Here is a 23250-nt window from a genome sequence, read left to right as displayed (position 1 = left end):
GACTTCCTACCTGAACTGTTTCAGCCAATGGGAACTGTCATTCATTTCATTATTTTCTCCACCAAACAGGAAAACCAAGTAGTTACGGGCCCCGAGAGACACAGGCATGGATTTAGCTCACTGAGACCTGAATGCTTCTCTAGAAGTATCTTTTTCTGTCCATTGACTACAGACAGGACCCACAGTGATTACAATCCTATGTTAGGCATCTTAATTAAGAACCCAAAGTTAATCTCATTGAGTGCCTTGTGCAGTGCTGACCACATTCTTCATGTTTCGTAAATAGCAAAAAAAAAAAAAAAAGAGAATAGGAGAGGAAATAAAACTATTGGTTGTAGACGTTACAGATGTGTATTCATATGTCACAAACTTCAAGCATGTGGATGATCTTCCACATCAACCCAAGCCAAACTAAGTGCTGGCTGCAGCACTCCTGCCTTTACCCATAGCTCTTCCTTCCAGCCGCATTGCTCACTGGACATTCACTTAAAACATTTCAGGAAAATCAACAGAATCCTCAATCCCCCTCCTCTGCCAAGAGCAAACAAAACTGACATAAAGAATTTAGTATTTTTTATATACTCACCACACTGCAGCTGCAGCCTTAGATGTCACAAAAGGAATCATAAGTGGTTTGTATGTTTTCTTTCTATGTGCTTTCTCTTTTTTCTTTCATTTATTTTAGGTGATGAATGTATGTTTTCTTTAACTTACCAATGATCACAAAACCTGAGCAATTCAGGATCACCTGATGACTCTGCTTTGGAGCTCAGCCACTTTCTATACATATTTTAGATTTAGTTGGATTTAGCATACTAGCTCGACTATTGCCAGGAGCTAATCCGAATTACACTGTGTGGTCCTGTACTGAAGGTTAAGCTTCAAACGTCTGAATCTGGCAGTTATGAAATCCTCCCTTGATCTATCACTGTCAGTAACCAGCAGGGTTCCTGCCTTTCAAGATGGGTGAGTTATACTCGAGATCAGTCTACAAAAATGTGCCTGTAAAGGTGAATATTCCTCTTTAAAGGTGCTGGCTGGTTTTGTTATGTGCTCTAAGATTTAAATACCTTTCTCTGAAATGTGTACTCCTTCTCTCGAAAGTCAGACTTGAAAATCTTTTTTCTGTCCCACTATTTAGTTAATATCCCTTTGCATTTTGGCAGAAGTAGAGCATTTCTTCTGTTAAGGTGGACTCTAGTGAGGGTTTTTAATTCCATTCTGTGCCATGATCCATATCCCAGCCCTACCTGAATCTGCTCCAAGTAATGCTCTCATTTCAGAGCTCTGGGAAGGGTGGACTTGGTCCAGGATCCCCCCAGGCTGTCTGAGGATGATCTTTCCTCAATAAATAGAAGGTTAGAAGTATCATTTTCTGGTGCCATTTTGAAATTGTATTTTTCAGTGATTTTGGTACCTCAAATACATTTTTTTTTAAAACACTACAACAACCAAGCAAGACATAAAATAGGAAATAAAAATATATTAATTATACAAACATGTCAAGGGCAGTGAAAAAAACCCACAACATTCTATTTACAGTTTTCAGACTGCAGTCTAGTTACAAGCCTTTGGGGGGTTTGCTGTCTTTGCAGCTAATGCTGCAATTACTTTATACATATTGATATGCTTTGAGAATGTGACAAGAAATTAGAAATATAACATCTTTTTTGATAAAGGAAAAGAAGAGGGGAAATATATTGGAAATAAGCAGTTACCATAGTACAAGTTGTTTGGGGTTTGTTTCTTCTTAAGTAAGGAACAGAAGATAAAACAGGGAACAGTAGATCACCAATATTAGAACAGAAAAAAAGGTTCACACACAAGGCAAACAATGAAGAAGTATTTTTGGGGGATGGTCATTTGCTTAAATATATGAATGGATGCAAGAGAATTTATTAACAAGCAAGTAGTTCCATTTTAAGTACATATGAAAAGAAAACTATTTTTTTCTTTGATTTGACTATGGCTATTGCTTGACTGCCTGAAAGAAACCAAGACCAATATCTGCTTTTTTAAATGAACATCTGAATAAGATATGTAAGTGGTCAAACCTAGTTCCACTTTCATTGGATTTAGTCCTTGAGAAAAATCACAAAGAATTTTCTTTTAAAACAACCAATTGCTCATTATGGCATATTCTGATTGCTTGGCCAGGAATTAGTATAGCACATCATAAAGCAGAGAGACCTTTTAAAATTTTAATTAGTATTAAGCATCCTAATAAGAGGTCCAACCACCACAACACCAGGTAGACAATTTGTCGATGTCAAGAGCATGAAAAATATGACTAAGCATATAGCTATGTATTTTCTGTCTCACTGACTTTGATATGGTCATCTATTTGCAAATTACACCACCTTCCTATAATTCCTTTATTGCATTTTCTTCTTTTATTAGTTGTGACATTCTTTCATTTGTATTACAAACCAGAGAAGATGATATCACTTGTTAAGGTACAATAAGTCTAAATTTTATGTTCTACATTTTTTATTCAAGTACAAAAAAATATTTTCATTGGTAAATTACTGGTGAGCCTATTAGCCATACAGAAGTCAGATAAAATACCTCTTTGTGTATGGTGGCATTTGCCACACATAAGCTGCATAAGTGCTCTGAGGGCCTCTGTGATGGCTTCAGGACTCACTCAATTTACACAAAGTTGTCAATGGCCCCAAGCAGCCTTTCTGCTCATTTGCTAACGGTCAGAGTAAAAATGCTGCTTACCCCTCATTCAGTGAGAATTACCTGTAGACTGTAAACTTTGAGACAGGGTGGGCAGGGTGCTGTTATAGGCTTTCTATTACCCAACCAATCCATTCCATCAAATTTATTTTTTGGGAACCAAAATTATTTGGTGTGACTTTGCATTGGCACAGAGAAGAGAGAAGATTATGAGAGGTGAATATTTGGAGGACATAGGATGTGAAAATCACACCCACATCCATATGAAAGCCCTCATGGAGATGGACCATTGTCAAAGGACATTTTCAGCTGTTGTAAGAAGAACTGATGTATTTTCGTCTGTATCTGGAAAGGAATCACCTGAAATATTTATCATTAATTGAAACAGGAACACTGAGCTGCTTATGGTGCCAATTTGCTTATAGATCAGATGTCCTACTACATAGGACTACTTAGGACCTTTTCTTAGGGGTGATTCTAGGGCAGGTTGAAGTACTTCATCAGAAAGAACTGCCAGCCTCACGGGAATTCACAAGGCCATAAAATGCACATGGAATCAGTAGTCCAATGCCAACAATATCTTAATTGGCACTGATTAGGATGATACCTAATAAGTATATCGTTCTGTAGAAAACAACTATTCTTTTGGTTGGTATGAAGGAGGAAACTCAAACTATCAAGGAGGAAACTCAAACTATCAACGAATTCTGCTGTAACTGCCAAGCCAACTCTTTGTTTCTTGATTTATTCTCTTGGTTCATCCCCTTAAATGGCACAAATAAAGTTAGAAATATTATAATGGAGTACCTTTAAGTAAAACAGACTTGATAGGTCTTTACTGTAATATATGACTGTATTTAAAATGTAATACTGTCTTTCTGCACACATATATATGAATACTAAGGTTATTATAAGGTTACTATCTTTATTAGAAGAATCAAAGTCTATTTTAACAGTGGTAGGTATTATATCCACAACTCAAGCACAACAGTTGATGAACAATAAAGATGCAAAGAGATCTTGAGTGATAGCTTTTCTTTCATACCCCTGTTATCCCATTTTACTCTATGTATTCATTATACATGTGGTGTAGCTATAACCCATAGAAAGCATGAGTATTATATTTTATTAAGTGTTATAACTTCATTCATACACACATCATAGTGACATTAGATATTGTTTATTTAAGCTTTCTCTGATTTTTTTCTTTGGGGGGGGGAGGGATTGAAAGGAGCTTTTTCTAACAGTCTAATTAGGGCAATTTTCCCTTTTGACCAAGTTTTTGTTCCTCATGTCCCTTCACCCCTTCCCCCCCAAAGCTTACTTTTAATTTCCAAATATTTCTTCACTATTGTTTCATCTTAACTAGAATTCTTGTAAACAGACAACATGATAGAGAACAAGGGCAAACAGTCATACTGCCAGGGACAATTTAAAGTGTAACTCTTTCTTGGATACTTTCATTTTACTGAAAATCAGATAAGAGTAAGCATAGCAGAAAGCTTTCACTGTGGAGACTAATGAATTAAAGCAGGACACCTGATGTGCTAGATGAGCAAAAAGCAATTACTTCTTGTCTGTTCTTTTAACCTGCAGAGCAGGAAACAGCTGGGAGCAATATGAGTGGTAATACTACATGAGGAAATGGCAGGCAGGTGGTTTAGGGGAGGTTTTGAGTTGGTGGAGACACGTGTGGACTCTCCTGGGATTTTCTGCATGTTGCTGAGCACTTCTGGGGTGGTAGAGGTAAGCTCTATGGAATTATTTCTAAAGCCTTTTGTTTGTCTTGTGTAGTGGGAGCAGTTGAGCTGCCAGGAGAAGTTGGGGTCACTTGGTTTCTGTGTGTCTGAGGTTTTGGTGTGAGGGTTTCTTAATGGAGAACTACCTCAGAGCAGCCAAAACATTATTACTGAACAGCTTGAATATAGCTAGTTTTGTTGGCAGGCTTGCAGGAGAGCTTAGGAAGGATTTCTGTGAGAATTTGTACCTTTAAGCTTCTGGTGGAAGGCTATGACCAAAGAGGTTTTGGAAAACTTCTGTTTAGTTCATATGAGGTGGTTGTTAGTTGTGTTTATGACATTAAGTAGTTGTTTGATGTTTGACTTTTTTTAAACACCATGTTTAAAAAAAAAAAAAAACAACAACATAATAAAATCTTTACTTCTAACAAAATACTGATCAAACCCTCCAGGTTTAATGCAAGTACTTTGATTTCTCTGTTTCTAAAGAGGCTGTGTGGAATTCTTTTTATGAAGGAATAATAATTCAACCAAATATTTAAATATGTGATTAAACCCTATTGATTTCAAAAGTAAACATATGCCAAAGTAGCTTGATTACTAAAGCTTTTCTTAAAAAAGAAAATCTGTGTAATGTTACTAGTTTGACATCATTAATAGGGTGGTACTTTGAAAATCAAGTATGTACCTGTGTGGCTGTCTGTATCCCTAAGAATAGCTTCTTGCATGCATGAAGTATTCACTCACATTCTTGGGCTTCTTTGGTTTGATTCTAGGAAAAGTTTTCATATCAGCTTAGTGGATATTCTGGAAAAAACTTTAGTCCCTTCTGAAAATTCAAGCTTCTGTAATATGCATAGTTTTAGACTTCTCTGATTCCAAAAAGGTGGTTCACAAAGAAAAACTGGTGTTCTAAAACTTTGGTATGCTGAGTGAGAAATGCATTAGGGATTCTTTTAAGTCATTTCACATTTGTTTTTTCTGGTGTGCCTTCAGTACATGCAAGAATATATCAAAAACCAGTAATATTTTGAAATTTTTTTTTTTTTTACTTTGTGTTAAAAAATATTCAAAACCATAATGTTGGACATAAACTAAAAATTGAGAACCTAGTATATTTATATTAATTGCAATTGATAAGCAAAAATGCAGCCAAGTTACTCTGTTCTCATTTTTTATTGCTTCTCTCATGTTTACATATTACTGAATTCATACATGCATATCCAACTTATACTAATACTGGCACATCTTGGAGCTTTTTTTCATCCACATTGTGAAACTGCCAGAATTTCATCTCGGGTCAAAAGACTACTGTTTTAAAACTTCTTAAAGACTTGGGTGGTAATTAAAGAAACTGAAATGACTTTGCTTTGTGTTGGTATCATGTGCAACTCCTGTTAACTAATTATTTGGTTTTGTTAATTCTGTTTCATGTTATACAGTCATGAACAAAACAGTCCACTTTCTGTTGCTGGTCATGTAACCAAATTATATCAATCTGGAATGCTGCTGGAAGAGAACAGGCCCTCTCACAAGTGTGTTAAATATCTTTAATGACAGCTTAGTTTTGCAGGGACTCTCTGAGCTTTGCTCACATGAGAGAGTCTTTGATGTAACTGGATTTTTATTTTTTTTTTCCAGCTGAGGACTTGAGCTGTAGATAAGAATTTGTAGGATAAACAAAATCTAAAAGATGTAACCTATCGTAAGTACTTTTGAAATCAAAATTAAGTGGCCATGTATGAAATGTCTGAGATGCTAAAGCTATATTAAAAGTTTTAGGAATTCAGGTGGTAATCATCATCATTATTGCTTTCTGTCTGGCCTTTGGGAAGAAAAGAAGGGAAAGTATTGGCAAATATGAACATCTTGGAAAAAATATTTTAACTACCAGAAAGGATCTAAGATGATTGTTTTCTTTGTTTCCAAACAATTGTCAAGGCAGATATTGTCAAATATGACTGGGTTTCTTCTGATCATTGTGGGGGTGTGTGTGTGTTTCCCTCCTCTGCCCCCTCCTTCTTTTTCTGTTCTTTGTCTTTCAGAAGCAACATCTTTTCTAGGTAATTATTGATTATTAGTAGTGCAAGATTTTTTTTTGCCTGTGCCCAATAAATTTTTTAAGCTCTTATGCTAGGATTTAGTTTTGTTACTTAATTTATATTATCTTTGGAGTGTCTGATCCAATTATACAGTCAGCTGGGCTTTGATACAGACCTCTGAATTAGTATGCAATAGGAATCAAGCTTTAGAATTGTCCATAAACAGAGAAGGATAAATGTTTTCTTAAATCTTTAGTATATTCCATCCCTGCTGAGTAATACCTGTAAAAGAATAATCATAAAGAGGTAATTAGGAAGGATAAGAGACATAATTTCATTAGATATCTTAAGTTTTTGTCTTCTAAACAAACACACACCCTGTTTGTATGTAAAAGAAAAAACTGCAGAGGATAAATACAGAACTTTTTTGTGTTTTGTGGAACTGAGAAATGTAGTTTTAAATAGGTACCAAGTCATGCTTGCAAATGTAGAGGGAAGCAGACACATGTATGTAAGTCATTAATTAATACTTAATCTGGCCACCTAGCTGGCTAATCTGCAATTGAGACTACATCTATCTATCTACATTATCCATAAGCTTTATGGCATTTCCTGCTGATTGACTTTTATGTTCAAGACCTGGCTGTTTCAGAAGGAGAGCCATTAAGAGGTTCTCCTGAGTGCCTTGTAGTGCAATTCCAATACATGCTCCAATGTTAATCTGCTGCACTTGAACGTTACAGGAAGCTATAAGTTTAGAGCATACGTAATTTTTCACAGGCTTGTCTGATTTAAAATACACAGTGTTTGGCTTATATTTCTAGACAATTCAGTTGTTTAAAGTTTGTTGTCTGTCTCAAGTTTTTGATAACACCACAGCCTGAGAAGGTAGCATGTGTTATTATATTTTTGCTTCTTAAGGCTTTCAAATGATTTAATCTTTTCTATTGAATATATGCCAGAGAAATGCAAGGGGGGGGCAATAACTATTTTTTTCCATATTGCACCTGTAATCGAATTCCTTGGGATGGTTTTGATGCATAGCATGCTGTGATAGAATTGTAACCCTTCCAAAATAAGAGATATTAAATCCTGCTGATGCTCTCATATTTTCAGTGTCCCAGCATGTAGTTAGATCAGCTGCACCCTTAACTACTGTTCTTGTACTGTGTGATGTTGCATAATCAGAATATGATGCTGCTACAGCTATAAGCCTTTCATTATGGTTGCTGCTGAATGACTGCATTCAATATTCTGCATTCCACTCCAGGGAGTACTGCAGACGTGCTTTCTACAGATTCTGCAGCCCCATTAAAAACACTTGAATCTTCCTTCCATTCAGTGTTGGCTTTAACTGGTTGCATATATGAAGTAATAAGCACTGCATCAAACAAAGAAAATTTATCGAGCTTCTGTTCTATCACCATGAATAAGAACAATTTTGAAGAGGATGTAGAATGTATCAAAAGTGACAAAACACAATTTTTTTTAGCATGCTTATTTACTCTGCTCAGGATCAGAGGAGGCTAACTAGGGGAATGAAAGTTTCCAAGAAAGCAGTCCTCTCTCCATTTCTATTCAGCCAAAGGTTTGGGTGATGCTGCCAACCTTGTAGAAACCTTCAGGATCAGTCTAGCAATGACTGTGTCATGTTAATGACAGGTATTCTCCTCACCTCTGTCAAACTGGGATTCCCACCCTAAGAGAAGGAAGGTTCCCCTCCCCTGACCTTGTCCATTTAGCTTCTGTTAGATTACTGCTGTGATATGATGGCGTTGTGTTGGGGGGAGGGGATTAAACTTTACTCTTCTTATACTGACTTATCTTTTTTCCAGAATTATTTAGTGATTTAAAAAGTGAAGCACCTTCATAATTTGGAAGGAGACAGGAAAGAGACAGTTGTATTCAACCCTTCAGGTTCTGGGGGATCTGAAGGCATCGTTCTTGGACACCTTCAGCAAGTGTGGGAGGTTTTTATGTTTATTCTTTTAAGTTCCCCTATCTGGTTACCTCATTCAGAGTTTTGTAAACTTTTGATGCACTCCTCTCTCTCCCCTCATCTTCTTCCTCCCAATTTGTCTTCTACAGGAAATGTTTCTTGGGTTTCTGTACCCTCAGAGGGCACGAAGGCACACCTCCCAGTCAGTCTTGCATTTGAAATGGAATAGAGTAACAGGCCTTTGGAAATGTGGAATTGACTATTCCATTAAAAAAAAAAAAAAAATCATATTTCAATATTAAGTAAAGCAAAATAGGTTTCTGACTGTTAGAAGTGTATTATGGTCTGATACTGCAGATGTTTTGCATCATTTAATTGAATTCAGTTCACTAGTTTATACAAAAAATGCAAACGTTACTAAATGATACATATTATTTCCCAGACAAATCAGTGTGGTTTTATAAGAAAAAGAAGAATCTGGTCACATACACGAAAGGAAAAAAAAAAAAAAAAAAGAACAAATGCTAACCTTTTTAATTGACTTATATGAAATTGAGGAAAGAGTGGGAAATATGAGAGCTGACTACTGGTTTCAGCTCAGCTGAGGTTTGTTGTGGTATAGGCCAATTCAGTTCATCTTTCATTAGTCTGTTAACAAATCTTATTACTAACAGGAGTTTCTATCTGGAAGTTATCTAATCTATATGGTAAACTGCAGATTGTTTGAAATTATACTGTTTATGTGTAAAGCATGATCATTATAATCATAGTTAAAGTGGGTTTACTCAGTGACATTGTTTAAAAAATAGGTTTTGGGAAACATTAGTATTCTCATCACAGTAATTATAATTAATTTTTTTAAACAGAGATTCTTTAAAAGGGAACTCTCTAAAAAGTTTTCAGAAGAATTTGCTTCCTGGAACATGTCTGTACTGCTAAATAACATGCTGTTAACTTGTGTTGGCTAATTTGAGTTAGCTATTTGGTTGAGAATGTTGACTTGTGCCTAACTAGAGTTTAAACCTACTTTTCTCCCTCCTTCAAGCAAAAGAAATAGGAAGCTGATGTTTACCACTGAAGTTCATCATTCAATCCTCTAGCTATTGATAGCAACAGCAAGGATAATTGGAGATTTTTCAATGACTTCAGTATGAGGAAAGATTAAGTAACTAAATCTTTAACTTGGGGAAAAGACAAATGTGCTCATGGCTTATAAAATGATGAATGACCATGCATTAATCACTTTATATTCATTTTTCATGTCTCATGATACAAGAATGAAGGATATAAAAAAAAAAAAAAACAACAAAAAAAACACCACCAAAAAACCCCAAACAAACAAATGGCAGGTATAGAACAAACAAGTATCTGTCATGAAAAGTAGAATTCAACTGTGGGATCTACTTGCCAGGAGTCATTGTGGAAGAGCAAAGTATAACTGCACAGAACAATTAGACAAATTCATAAAATAAGTTCTTCAAGAGCTATCAAACACCACGATGCTGACACTAACTGTAGTTTAAAAGGTCCAGAAACTGGAGGTTAATATATCTCAGAAAGGTGTGTTTCCAAGTCTGTTTTCTTGAGCACATAGTACTCTGCTGTTACTCCTGGGTTGCTCAGTCAGACCAGATGGATCCTACTAGGTAAAAAAAATGAAAATTCACTCTGAGATTACAGAAACCCAGGAAACAAATATAGAATCAAAGAGTCCTTTAAGTTGGAAGAGACATTTAAGATCATTGACTCCAACCATTAATCTAGCAGTGCCAAGTCCACCACTAAACCATGTCCCTAAGCACCACATCTACCAGTCTTTTAAATACCTCCAGGGATGAAGACTCAACCACTTCCCTGGGCAGCCTGTTCCAGTGCCTCACTACCCTAGGAAATTTTTCCTAGTATCCAATCTAAACCTCCCCTAGTGTAACTTGAGGCCATTTCCTTTTGTCCTGTTGCTTGGGTGACTGACACCCACCTCACTACAACCTCCTTTCAGGTAGTTGTAGAGAGCAATATGGTCTCCCCTCAGCCTTCTCTTCTCCAGACTAAACAATCCCAGCTCCCTCAGCCACTCCTCATAAGACTTGTGCTCTAGGCCCTTCACCAGCTTTGTTGACCTTCTCTGGATGCACTCCAGCACCTTGATGCCCTTCTTGTAGTGAGGGGCCCAAAACTGAACAAAGTATTCAAGGTGCGGCCTCACCAGTGCTCAGTATAGGGGGGGTGATCACTTCTCTAGTCCTGCTGGCCACACTATTCCTGATGCAAGCCAGGATGCCATTGGCCTTCTTGGCCACCTAAGCACACTGCTGGCTCATACTCAGCCAGCTGTTGACTAACACCTCCACATCCTTTTCTGCAGGGCAGCTCTCCAGCCACTCTTCCTCAAGCCTGTACGTTGCATGGGGTTGTTGTGACCCAAGTGCAGGACCCAGCACTTAGCCTTGTTGAACCTCATACAATTGGCCTCAGCCCATGGGTCCAGCCTGTCCAGGTCCCTCTGTAGAGCTTTCCTACCCTCCAGCAGATCAACACTCCCACCCAACTTGGTGTCATCTGCAAACTTACTGAGGGTGTACTTGATCCCCTCATCCAGATCATTGAAAAAGACACTAAACAGAACTGGCCCCAATACTGAGCCCTGGGGAACACCACTTGTGACTGGCTGCCAACAGGATTTAACTCCATTCACCGCAACTCTTTGGGCCCGATCATCCAGCCAGTTTTTTAGCCAGCAAAGAGTATGCCTGTCCAAGCCATGAGGAGTCAGCTTCTCCAGGAGAATGCTGTGGAAAACAGTGTCAAAGGCCTTACTAAAGTCTAGGTAGACAACATCCACAGCCTTCCCCTCGTCCACTAAGTGGGTCACCTTGTCATAGAAGGAGATCAGCTGAGTCAAGCAGGACCTGCCTGTCATAAACCAATGCTGACTGGACCTGATCCCCTGGTTGTCCTGTATGTGCCGTGTGATGGCACTCCAGATGATCTGCTTCACAACCTACCCTGGCACTGAGGTCAGGCTGACAGGCCTGCAGTTCCCTGGAGCTTCTTTTTGGCCCTTCTTGTAGATGGGTGTCACATGTGCTAACCTCCAGTCAACTGGGATCATCCCAGTCAGGCAGGACTGCTGATAAATAACAGAAAGTGGCTTGGTGAGCACTTCTGCCAGCTCCCTCAGTACCCTTGGGTGGATCCCATCTGGCCCCATAGACCTGTGTATGCCTGAGTAGTGTAGCAGGTTGCTAACCATTTCCCCTTGGATTATGGGGACTTCGTTCTGCTCCCTATCCCTCTCTTCTAGCTCAGGGGACTTGGTACCCAGAGAACAACTGGTCTGACTACTAAAGACTGAGGCAAAGAAGGCATTAAGTGCCTCAGCCTTCTCCTTGTCCTCTGTCACTGTGTTTCTTTCCACATCCAGTAAAGGATGGAGATTCTCCTTAGCCCTCCTTTTGCTGCTAATGTATTTATAGAAATGTTTTTTGTTGTCTTTTATGGCAGTAGCCAGATTAATTTCCAGCTGGTCATTGGCCCTTCCAATTTTCTCCCTGAATAGCCTGACAGCATCTTTGTAGTCCTCCTGAGTGGAGGTTATAAACTCTTTTTTTTTTTTTTTTTTTTTTTTTCTTCTCTTCTCTCCCCTCTCCTGAGTTCCAGTCAAAGCTCTTTGTTCAGCCAGGCCAGTCTTCTTCCCCACTTACTCCACTTACTTGTTTTTTGGCACACAGACGTGGCTCCTGTGCCTTTAAGATTTAAGGCTCTTGCACCTTTAAGACTTCCTTCTTGAAGAATGTCCAGCCTTCCTGGACTCCTTTGCCCTTCAGGGCTGCCTCCCAAGGGACTCTGTCAATTGGGCTCCTAAACAATCCAAAGTCTGCCCTCCAAAAGTCCAAGGTAGCAATTCTGCTGACCCCCTCCTTACTTCTCCAGGAATCAAAAACTCTATCGCTTCATGATTGCTATGCCCAAGATGGCCTCCAACCATCACACCACCCACAAGTCCTTCTCTGTTCGCAAACAACAGGTCCAGCGGGGCGCCTTCCCTAGTTGGCTCCCTCACCAGCTGTGTCAGGAAGTTCTCTTCTGCACACTCCAGGAACCTCCTAGACTGTTTCCTCTCCGCTGTATTGTATTTCCAGCAGACACGTGGGAAGTTGAAGTCCCCCACGAGAACAAGGGCTAGCGATTGTGAGACTTCTCCCAGCTGCTTATAGAATATTTCATCTGCTTCTTCATCCTGGTTTGGTGGTCTGTAACAGAATCCCACCATGATATCTGCCTTGTTGGCCTTTCCCCTGATTCTTATTCAGAAACACTGAACCCTATTGTCACCATTGTTAAGCTCTAGACAATCAAAACAGTCCCTAATGTACAAGGCTACTCCACCGCCTCTCCTTCCTTTCCTATCCCTAATGAAGAGTTTATAGCCATCCATTGCAGCAGTCCGGTTGTGCGAGTCATCCCACCATGTTTCCACAAATATTTCTGCAAATATTACAGAAGACAAACATGGAGTAAAAAGGGGGGTGAGGGGTGATAGAGAAGAGTGTGTCAAAGCTTTAAAAAAAAATGAAACAAAACTCTGACTGAGGTAACCAGGTAGGGGAACAAAAAAGCCAGACCTGAAAACCTCCAGTATTTGCTGAAGGCATCCAAGAAGCCAATATGCTCTGCCCAGAGGCATGAACATGCAGGGAAAAGTGGATCTGTGAATATTTGGGAACTCCCTCACAACCTTCAGGCAATTAGTAATGAAGACCCAATTCCCTAATTATTCTATTTTGTTATTGAATTTTTATGTGTGTTCTTAGTGCTAATTGTTGACACAGAGAGTTTGTTTATTCTTAATTCACTTCCAAGCTTGTTTGAACATACAGCATTGTTTCATTTCCAGCATGGGCTAGTTTAGCTTTCCTGGGAACTTGGTTATCCTGTTTTTTTTGGGTTTTTTTTTGTCTTCATTTCATCATGATTCTATGTGCCTTGTGGAGCAAGTCCTTTTTTTGGAGCTAGATATGCCATCTTTCTCTTTTTTCTTAGATTTTTCACCATTTACTTGCCCTGTACTTGCTCATCCCTATGTATGTTTGTGGCTAGTGCTTTTCTGGCTTTCCAGGTGGCATGAGCCTCTATCCCCCTTGATCAGAGACCTTCCTTTTAAATAAATTGGAGAAAAAAAAAAAAATTGAGGGACAAACAAGGGTGGGCACGAGTCTCAAAACACCAGAAACTTGGGAGTAAGTAGACTGAAAGGGGAATAAGCAGAGGTTCACCAGCAGTACCCTGTGATCCCAAAGGTATCCAGAGAGATGCTGCCCCAGGGATCTGAGAACAGGAGCAGACTCCAGCCCACCTTCCTTTTGCTTAGGCTCCCTGTGACTGTCTAGGCCAGAGCTGGGGAGGGGTTTGAGGAGGAGTTCCTGTGACTTGATAAGGTCTTGGGGAGTGGAAGCTTATGCGTTGTGAAAGGGGATGTTGCTGCAGTCTGAAAGAAGGGCAGCATCCCAGTGAATGCTGTGCAAAGTGTCTATATGGATGTGACATTCAAAGAGCACTGCAAATGTGCTTGCACCCACTGCTTGAGTGCAGCAGGGTACAAGAGCCAAGCCTGACCCTCTGAGCTGCTGGCTGCTCAACGCTGCCAGGCTGTTTGCAAGGTGTCACTTACGTTTGGTGGGAGACACTGGGAATCCTTATCTGTTGAATGCGTTTGTGGTTTCCCCCCATGCTCCTCTGGCCGTAAGGATATTCTGCCTAACCTTAGCTGATGTTTCTACCTGTTGGCTGGTTATTTCTCCAAATTCAGTTAGCCCTGGGGCTCTTTTGAAGGGTTACCCTTCCTGCTTCCTCACTACCCCTGAGAACTGATCGGCCAGAGTCTCTGTTGCTTTCCTGCTTTCTTTGGTGGAGGTAGAGAAGAGGAATTACTCTGATACCCAAACTACTTGGTTCACAGTGGTAACATCTCCAGATTATTTGGAGCCTTTACCCAGTAGTTTTCTCCTCTTTGTAGAGATTGGTGAGGTAAAATGGAAGTTTTGGAAGAATACTTTGTTCCTGCGTCACTGGGTGCGAGCTTTAGGTTTAAAATGTAGCCATATATGCAGTTAAAATGTTTATTATTTCTGGGAAAGAAACATTTTTAAGACCAACAAATGGCTTTCTCTTTCTTCCAGGCCTCTTCTTTGTAATAATAACAGTGGTTTAGACATATCTGAGCTAGATTAAAGTTTAGGAAATTGTCAAGAGCTAGCAATGGTAAACCGTTCTGCTGTGTCCTCCAATATGCTGTATTTCTGGCTGTGTTCTAAAATGCCTTAGATGTCAATATAGGAAGGAGGAAAGTTGAGATAATTTCCAGTTATTATGTGGAAGAGGTGAAATATCAACATGGAGGCTGCTAAGTTCTTTAGATGCCTGGTTTCCATAGTTTTGATATATTCAATAAGAATGGTTATCTTAAATTTCATTTATGATTTTGAAAACATCAGACAGTTGTTCCGAGACTTTCTTTTGCTTATGTTTGCCTATTTTTTCTAGGTTGACTCTGGGTAGAACTAACCTTTTCAATGTACCCAAGCATTCTGTTTGCATTCCTGATATCCAGTAACAAACCTCATCATCTTCTCTATGGTGAACCCCAAGTCTCACAAAAAAAAAAAAAAAAAAAAAAAATCCTCTTGTGAAGAATTCAAAAATGAGTCTGGGGGTTTCTAATCCTCTGTTCACTGTGCACATCTTCACTTTAATAGACAAGTTACATTTTATCTGCCATCATGTTGCCTAGTCCTCAGGTATAAACGTGATTTTATCTTGGGTTTCTCCCAGATCACTATAATGTTTTATAACAGAAACAGTGCGGTGTCACTGGGAAATGTCATCCATTTGCTAGGTATTTCCTTTTCCAAATCATTAACTGCATAGACCCATGAGACTTTTCTACTTAAAAATATCTGTGGTTGTTTTGAGGAATAACTTTTAAACTTTATTTCCGATTGCTTAATTAGTTTCTAAATCAAGATATTCGCCCCTTAGAAAACTACCTAGTACACAGCTGGTGACATAAAGCTTAATAATTAATATCCTTATGTGTAATTAAAAAATTAATACTCCTTTAGGAAAGATCTAATTATATTATTTTTGAAAACTGAAGTTAATTAAGCCCACCTTCATCTACTCCCCCTCCCCTGTTTGTATGTTTTTGCAACAAGTAATTGTTGGGTTAAAGGAGAGAGATTTCTTTCCCCGCCCCCCTCCTCCCCTTACTGGAGCCATGCTGGCTTGAGCCTATCAAGTTATATTTATCCAACTGTTCTGCCATCCTATCTTTAATTAGATTCTCTATCAGTTTACTCAGTAATGGGACAAATCTCACCAGGCTGTAAATTCTAGGTTCTTTTTTAGCAGCATTATTTAAAAATACATACTGCATTTTTATTTTCCCGACTATTCACCAACAATTTGAGTGTTTCTATAAGGTTATTCTGCAGATTTATTTTCAGCAGTCTTTTTATTTTTTCTTTGATACTGCGATTCATTCTCAGCCTTTTTCTGAGTGTCACCCATTCCTTAAGCCTCTCGTGATGTAGATCAAACTTTTTTGTCTGATATCAAGTAATTGCTTTTAAACTAGTGATTTGAAGACTACCACACATGTCAATAAGGGATGCTTAAGAAAAGTAGTCTTATTGGCCAGCATCTGAAATTCACAGTGGATGTGTTAGTGTTTGTGGTGGGTTGACCTTGGCTAAACACCAGGTGCCCACCAAGCTGCTCTATTACTCCCCCTCCTCAGCTGGACAAAGGGAGAAAAATATGAACAAAAGGCTCGTGGGTTGAGATAAAGGTAGGGAGATCACTCAGCAATCACTGTCACAGTGAAAAGAGACTCAACTTGGGGAAATGAGCTTAATTTATTACCAATCAAATCAGACTATGGTAATGAAAAAAACCCCAAATCTTGAAACACCTTCCCACCACCCCTCAGGTTCTTCCCATTCTCAACTTGACTCCTGATTTTCTCTACCTCCCCCCCCCCCCAAGTGGCACAGAGGGATGGGGAAGGGGTGTTGTGGTCAGTTCACCACACGCTGTCTCTGCTGGTCCTTCCTCCTCACACTCTTCCACTGCTCCAGTCTGGGGTCCCTCCCACAAGAGACAGTCCTCCACAAACTTTTCCAGCATGGGTCCTCTCCACAGGCTGCAGTTCTTCACAAACTGCTCCAGAGTGGGTCCTTTCCATGGGGTGCAGTCTTTTAGGAACAGACTGCTCCACCATGGGCTCCTCTCTCCATGGGGAAACAAGTCCTGCCGGTAAACCTGCTGTAGTGTGGGCTCCTCTCCATGGGTCCACAGGTCCTGCCAGGGAGCCTGCTCCAGCATGGGCTTCCCTCGGGGTCACAGCCTCTTTTGGGCATCCACCTGCTCCAGCGTGGGGTCCTCCACGGGCTGCAGGTGGATATCTGCTCCACTGTTAACTTCCATGGGCTGCAGGGGGACAACCTGCATCACCATGGTCTTCACCAGGGGAATCTCTGCTCCGGCGCCTGGAGCACCTCCTCCCCCTCCTTGTTCACTGACCTTGGTGTCTGCAGGGTTGTTTCTCTCGCATATGTTACTCCTCTCTTCTGTCTACTGTTGTGCAGTAGGTTTTTTCCCCTTCTTAAATACATTATCACAGAGGTGCTACCACTGTCACTGATGGGCTTGGCCTTGGCCAGCAGCGGGTCCGTGTTGGAGCTGGCTGGAATTGGCTCTGTTGGACTCAGGGGAAGCTTCTAGCAGCTTCTTACAGAAGCCACCCATGTAGCCCCCCTCCTACCAAAAGCTTGCCACACAAAGCCAGTACAACGTTCTATTGTAGAAACACGATGAGCCCCCACTCTGGAGTCTTGAAAATAACTGTCTTGAGCAATTTCTCTCCTTTTCTGGTCTTTGCACTTTACAGGTAATTGTACACTTAGAGCACACACCCATTTGGAAAACTAAATGCAATGTGAATATAGTAAAATAAAGATGAAATGGAGGGTAATTAAGTGCAAGGCCAAAATGTTAACTTTTTAATACAAAAGGAGTAACGTAAATGATCTGATTTACTTAACTTTAGTCATATGTATCCTCATTTATGTGCATCGTAGAAAAAAATTATTTCACATTGACTCAAAAGCACTTCCACACTAGCTACTTATTAAAATTTTATTTGCAAAGTAATTTTGGCAAATTGATCTTGAAGCAATATTAAAAAAAAAAAAGAAAAACACATGGGCATGTGTTTCGGTAGAGTTGGTATTTCAGCTTGGTTTCAACTGAAATGTTTCACGTGGCTCTACCACAAGTATCGTTTCACTGGCACTTGCATTTAAAAAGTTAACACACCTATAATATATGCAGTCTTTTGCTGGAAATAAGTACATTTTAACTTAATGGTTTTGTTTCAGTTCTTACATTTTGTCTCAATATTTAATCTGATTTTCATACATGCAGATAAATGTATTAACACCATGTTGGTATTCAGTATATGAATAGTGTGAAAAAGGAAATTAACTGCCACCACAGGCAAATAATTTATGGGGGGGGATTACTTGTTTTACCTTTATACTGACCAGAACTCTTGAATTTTAGGATTCCTGGCTATGCCCAAGGCATGATGCTAAATGAGAGTATCTGATTCTGTCCTACACTTCTGAGGGGAAAAAAAAAAAAGAGTAGTTTTGGATTGTAACAGTGAGCTGCATCTGAATGTCCTGTGGTGGTGGGTAAATATTGGCTGGCTGCCAAATGCCCACCCAGCTGCTCTCTCATGCCCCCTCCAGGAAGAGGCAGTAAGATGGAAAAGGTCATGGGCTGAGATAAAGAGGGGGATCCCTTATCAATTACCATCATGGCAAAACAGACTTCACTTGGCTACAATTAATGCATTGACAATTAAAATAGATTTGAGTAGTGAGAAACAAAGACAAACTTAAAAAACCCACTTTTCCTTCCCTGCCCTTTCCCCAGACTCAACTTCACTCCAGGCTGTTCTACCCTTCCCCAGGTGGCACTGTGGGAGAGTGTGGGGGATTGTGGTCAGCCCACAGCAGCTCCTCCCTGCCGCTCCTTCCTCCTCACACTTTCCCCTGCCCCAGCCCGGGGCCTGCCCAGGGGCTGCAGGGAAACACCTGCCCCAGCGGGGTCCCTCCCGGGGCCGCAGGGGAATCTCTGCCGGGGCGCCTGGAGCCCCTCCTCCCCTCCTCCCGCTCCCCCCTCGGGGCTCGCAGGGCTGTTTCTCACCCTGCTGCCCTCAGCCCCGGCTGCCGGGCAGCGTTTCGCCCTTCCTCACCCAGGCTTTCCCCGAGGCGCCCGCCCGTGGCTGAGGGGCTCAGCTGGGCCCTGCGCTGGGGCCGCTGGAGCCGGCTGGAACCGGCTGTGTCCGGCGCGGGGCAGCCCCGGCCGCTCCTCACAGGGGCCGCCTCTGCAGCCCACCCTGCCAACGCTAATACACCAGTTTATATTGTTCCTTGTGCTATGTACTTTTTGTAACCTGAGTCATGTGCCTTAATACTTTTCTTCGGTAGGGAAAATAACATTTCCTTCCTTCAGAGATTTGGTTATCTTTATATTATTCTGGAGATCTTTTACTTTAGTGAGGGAGAAAGCAGTTGAAATCTTCACCTGCATTAGCACTTTCTGACACGGCTTCTGCTGGTTGCAAGCAACTAAAGGGATTTTGGGTTGCTGTGCCTACCTTCTGCCCCTTGTGAGTTTTTTTTAATCTTGGTTGGTTTGTTTTGATCAGCTTTTTTTTTTTTATGAATTGTTGGTCTGTTTTAAAAACAACTCGCGTTGCAATTATGCAGCTTTAAATTCAAGGTCTCCTCAATGAAAACAATATTTTTACGCAGTAGGTGATAAAGCCCTTTTCCTTTTAAAAAAAAAAAAAAAAAACACAACACATTTTAGGACTAAAGAGCTTGTATCAAATTGCAATTAGAGAAGTAAAAACCTAGATGTAGCTTAATGAGTAAATGAAGAGTTGGATAATGGTGATCTTTTGTAAGAGGTTTTAATGAGGAAAATGCTCTTTAATCATCTGATGATTATGGAAGAAGAGCAGTAATCTATGCCACTTTGATGTCCTGGCAAGGTAATTTACTGTATTTTATTTTCTTGCTGTGAAACTGAATAGCCTTACTCTGTGCCCAGGCAGCAATCTGAAACATCTGGAGTCTGCTGTATTCAGAAGTCTTTTTTTAAAGTGTTCATCCCAAATTGAGTGAATGGAGAATGCGTGCTTTCTACTGCTGACGCCCAGAAACATATGAGGGGCTGTGGATGCGGTTAGAGATAGGATTACTGCAAGGTACGTTTTGTAAGCTCTTTCCTTTTCAGGAAATCTTCATACTTCTATCTGAAAGCTGGTTTTTCTAGGGAGTGATCTAAAAGCTGTGACTGCCTGTCTCAAAAAAATTGAAAAGCAACACCCCACACCAAATGCCTATCTACTGCTGCAGTGCATGAATATGCCTTTGAAACTACAGGTTCTGAAGTGTTGCGGCCATTTTTTTTCATAAATGGAAATAGTTTTCAAGTCTACAATGTTTGTGTACTTATGAATGGAAGGAGTGGCATCCCATTCCCACAAGGAAAAGCTATATGTATGTGTGAAGCAGAGTATAGCATCTTATACTGTCCCAGCCATGAACGGTAGCCTCATCCCTGATAGACATCCTCTGTTCTGACTACAGTTTTTCTTTTTTTATTCAGTACTTTTCTCTGCAACCATGATGATATAGCTATTATTGATGACTAGCACTGTTCATTTAAAGCCCCGAAAGCAGTCAATAGATGGCCAGCTCCTTTCCTACCTGAAGGACTTAGCTGTTTGTGGCACTTCAGTAAAATGCATAAGGTGTGAAGCCTATAAACTCTCCCTTCCACATCAAAGTCACAAACTGAAACTTACAAACAAAACATTGTTGTCAGAACTTAACTGGTAATTTAAATTCAAACTTTTTCAGCTGAGTTACAGTGTCACCATAAAGTATGTCATGGGTTCGGTTTTTGCAGTTGCTCTTACAGGCTTCAGTATGTATGTTGTGTAAATGGTTGGTTACATTCTTCCAGTGGAAGGGTGCAAGTGTCATCTGTTGGTAGCACCTATTTTTGATGGTATTTATTGATATCCAGAGGCATGGTGATTGCACAAGGATAGGCAAAGCACCAATCTGCATGTGGTCAACACCTTGTTCGTTATAGAGGGAAGGGAAAGGAAAAGGGGTTTATCTCCTTTGGTTCAGCATTTTCTATGGAAGCTGTTCTACAGGGTTTGAGGTGGAAGCATCTTCCAGGACTATTCCTGACAGCAGACTGCTGCTGGAATTAATAGCTTCCAAAACTTGCTTGGGACCAATTCTGTACCATGTGGTGTTCACATCTCTAAGAATGTGTGTTCAGATTTATGGAATGTAATGGTTATGATGGTAATGAGTTAGAAACATAAAAAAATTAATAAAATTCACATTAGTCTCTTTAAAATATTTTCCATCATTTCTGTTATTTTTAAGTTCTCTTGGTATAAAGCCCTTTTTTATGACTCTTCAATGACTGGTATAAGCAAAACTCTGAACATGACTGAGAGTCTGCAGGTACTACTGCTGTATAAATTATTATTTCATATATATAGTACTATAGTCTCCTGGCTGCTGTTTGTTATTGTAGAATCCTTCTAATTCTAGTTGATTTTAAAAAAACAAAACAAAACACCTCCACCTCTAAGAATATCTGATATCAGGCTACCAGAAAACCTGTGAAGGACACTTTTATTTTGTGATGATGAGATAAAGTCAAATAAAGCTTAGCCTTTCAAAGGTGGATCACTCATTTTCGTTAATGACAGCCTACGTAGATGGTGAGACATGAGCAGTTATCCTGTATGTTGAGTCAAAAGTAGTGCTCTGATGCATTGACTGTGGTTAGAGAGAATGTGGAAGTTGCAATAGGAAAAATGCCTAATATTCTAGCTTTATTAATGATTTCATTATCATGACTGCTTCTAGGGGAGTACTTACATGGTGGATTTGCTGAAGCACTCCTCTTCTGAAAAACAAAAAGAGGAAGAAAACACAAAAAGCAGCAAATACACAAAGCTATGGATTTAAACACCTGGGATTTTTTTTTCTTTTTCTTCTGCCCTATGTGCTTTCAGAAAAGGAAAACAATGGTTGTGCAGAGTTTGGGCTGAAAAAGCGAAAGCTCTGTAATGAGATTACTACAGCTATCACAGTGTGATTTCATTGTACTGTTATGTCCATGTCCCACTTTTCCAATAAATCATAATAACCAGCTGACAATGCAAATATCACAGCATGTTGTCTGGGAATTATTCTGATTAGTTTGTAACTTGCAAAGGCTCCACTCACTCTTGAGCAATGAGTCCTCCTCCCATAGCTATTATTTCTCCCTGATACTCTGTGTCATAACAGATACTGAGATTGCAGTGGTCATAATTCTGGTTCAAAGGTGCTTGTAATAGCTTGTGTTTGTTACCTTTCAGGGATTTTGGGAGTATGCTGTTAATACAAAAGTATGTTTTTACAATTTTCTCTTGCAGAATATCTATAACTACATTTTTTAAATCTTCGTATAAAGCTTTGGTTTTAAATCTTGGACAAAGATACAAATATGTATTAAACCAGTATAGGAGCATACAGTCTGCATGTGTTGTCAGTAACATGTCTGGAACATGATAGTTTCTGTAGAGGCAGAAAATATTCTTAAATTGTAATTCTTATATATGTGGCTTTTTTTCTCACAGAAATAGCAACCTTCCTGCTCTGGAAATTATAGATTTTTTTCTTTTTTTTTTTTTTTTTTTTTTAACCTTTAATATATTTTTGTCTCTTACTGCAGTAACGATTTCTGTGTAATAAATCATGGTGTTCTTTTCAAGATATTTATTCTTCTACTATGTGCTGAAAGTCTGTATTCTCTGGTGTGATAAAAGTAGGAGACATTGACCCCAATGTAAAGCTTGGAAATATGTGCTAGGCTTGTGGAAAAAATTTTACAGAGAAAGATTAAAGCATGCAAATGTTTACACTGACACTTTTTTTCTCTTGAGATCTAGTTCAAAGTTTAAAAGAATGAATGTGTTTGAAGTCATCACAGCATTTTCCTTTAGGGTGACCAGAGTGAAGGACCTACCAATACTTCTAGCATCCTTGTCTATTGCAGAAAAACCTTAGACTTCAGACACAGTAACTAGCTCTTTTTTGTAGTGTGATAATGTTAACTTTCTGACCCACTTCTGTTAAAATGTTAGCTCTTGTTATTTAAAACACCCAAACATCAGATTTTTCAAAATAGTTCATCCGTTTAAACTTGTACCATTTGGGGTCTTGTGTACTTCATTAATATTCATTACATACCATATTAGCTGAGAATGCAGGTTAAGCACCTAGACTCAATTCCTTGCTCTGCCACAAATTTCCCAAGTGGTCCTGGGTAAGTTGTTTAGCTTTCATGTATCTCAATTTCCAATCTATTTAATGGAGAGTATATTATTCTTCACATTGTGAGAGAATACTCACTATCGCTGTGGAAATAAGTTTATAATGGATTCTGAAATGCTTAGGAAGTATGGGATGGATCTATATGCTAGAGATGGATGTGGAAAGAAGCAGTTGTGGCTCCCAGTGTGGCAAATGAGGACAACATAATAGCCTTGTCCTGGAGCGTATCTGAGATGTACAGAGACTTATACTAACTTCATATTTATTGCAGGACTCTTGCAGCACCAATAGAGTAAGCTTTGGGTTTAAGAAAAAAACACACTGGACTTTTTTCTGTTGATCATAGTATT

The 23250-nt window shown here is 39.6% G+C and overlaps 1 protein-coding gene across 3 annotated transcripts in view; it reads left to right on the top strand.

The window, feature by feature from the left end:
* The window catches only part of LOC104015341 (cadherin-12), a 589747-nt gene that overhangs the window by 106078 nt on the left and 460419 nt on the right, over window positions 1-23250 (top strand). Inside the window, exon 1 of one of the 3 annotated variants that reach the window (XM_087761232.1) lies at window positions 4371-4431. The exons of 1 other annotated variant lie outside the window; for it this stretch is intronic. The gene's annotated coding sequence lies outside the window, so the exon portion shown is untranslated. Of the gene's footprint in view, window positions 1-4370; window positions 4432-6072; window positions 6130-23250 lie in introns of those variants that run through there. One more of the 3 variants, XM_087761247.1, reaches the window with a different exon arrangement.

This window comes from Nipponia nippon, unplaced genomic scaffold (assembly GCF_047370975.1).
Source record: "Nipponia nippon isolate SJK-2023a ecotype South Korea unplaced genomic scaffold, ASM4737097v1 scaffold_1, whole genome shotgun sequence".
NCBI lineage: Eukaryota > Metazoa > Chordata > Aves > Pelecaniformes > Threskiornithidae > Nipponia > Nipponia nippon.
Note: the sequence above shows the minus strand (reverse complement) of the source record. Positions and strands in the feature narration are given on the sequence as shown.